Source organism: Nomascus leucogenys, chromosome X (assembly GCF_006542625.1).
Source record: "Nomascus leucogenys isolate Asia chromosome X, Asia_NLE_v1, whole genome shotgun sequence".
Classification (NCBI taxonomy): Eukaryota; Metazoa; Chordata; class Mammalia; order Primates; family Hylobatidae; genus Nomascus; species Nomascus leucogenys.
In genome coordinates, this window is record NC_044406.1 from 88540996 (window position 1) to 88542418 (window position 1423).

At 51.7% G+C, this 1423-nt stretch overlaps 1 pseudogene; it reads right to left on the minus strand.

Moving 5' to 3' along the window:
- Positions 1 to 336: 336 nt before the first annotated feature.
- LOC100582322 lies at positions 337 to 1095 on the minus strand (annotated as a pseudogene).
- Between the last annotated feature and the right edge of the window lie 328 nt (positions 1096 to 1423).

The following is a 1423-nucleotide window of genomic DNA, read 5'->3' on the forward strand; positions in this document are numbered from 1 at the left end:
ACAGTAATACAAAACACAGTCACTTGCAGAACTGGTTCAGATTACTTAAATGCCAGATACATTTTTAGTCCTGTATAAGTGTTTGGAAATTACTTATGTTTATATAAAATGAAGCTATTAATACTTTTCTACAGTGGTAACTGCACACCAGGAAGGCCAAGACAAACACAGATCAAGGGATGAAGTTTTCCCAAAGCTGCAGTGTGAAAAGACTATAAACAGTTGATTCCATACACATGAATGGGTTTCTTTGCTACAGGAAATCCAAGTGGAATAAGGAATGGAGATGTGTAAAAAGGTTTCTTGAAGTAAAGAAGGATGACACCCTGTATGGATTTAGATTTCAGCCCCTTCTGCAACATCACATTCTTCTCCTGCACTGTCTGATGTCCAAAGTGTTAGGTTGTCTCAAAGCAACTGTATAATGAGGGTGCTTCGTATGAGTCTTCATTCAGTGTATCAAGTTCAGTTATGGCCTCATCAAAAGCCATTTTAACCAGCGTGCAAGCAAGCTCTGGGTTATTAAGAATCTCATACTAAAATACAGAAAAGTTAAGAGCAAGCCCTAGGTGGATTGGGTTGTGTGGGTTGCATCTCTTTCTTGCTTGTATCAAATGCAAATGCCTCTTGGTAAGCTCCTTGAGAATTATCGTTTTCGATCATCACCACATGCAACTTCAGCAAGGTACTGGAAGTAATCACCCTTCATTTTCAGATAGAAGACCTTACTCTCTGGATTAGTTGCATTGGCTATTAAATATTTATCCAACAATTCCAGGACCGTGGTGCAGATGGATCTCAGCTCGGACTCCGCTTTCTCCCGATAGTCCTTAATCAGCTGCAACTTCTTGTCGGAGGTGTAGGTATTCTGCTCCATGCTCCAGATGACTCTCCAGGCGGACCTGCGGCCCCGACCACGTTCTTGTAGGCCACGGAGAGCAGGTTGCGCTCCTCCTTGGACAGCTCGGCGCCCTGCTGGGTCACGGCCTTCATGCAGGTGGCCATGTCGTCGTAGCGCTCGGCCAGCTTGGCCTTCTGGATCAGCTCTGTCTTCTCCATGGCGGGCGCGGGGCCCGGGCTTGGCCCGGGCGGAGGGCGAAGAAAGCCAGGGCGGCCGCCCACCCGGAGCGGGAGGAGCCTCCAGAGCTGCGGAGGGGCGGGGCGGCGAGGCGAGAACAAAAAGCAGGGAGAGAGCGCCGTCAGACAATGGGGTCGGCAGCCCGCTTTTATCTCTGGCACAAGGCGGCCTGTTGAATTTACCTCCCCCGACCCCACTGCCGCTGGGCGCCCCGGGAGGCCGCTGCCCGCGGCAGGAGGATGCGGGGGCGGCGCAGGGCCCCAGCGCGCTGGGAGCCCGAGCTGCCGCCGCTCCCACCACCCCTGCCCGGCCGGCCCAAGATAGAAGCGACCGTTTGATATCAGC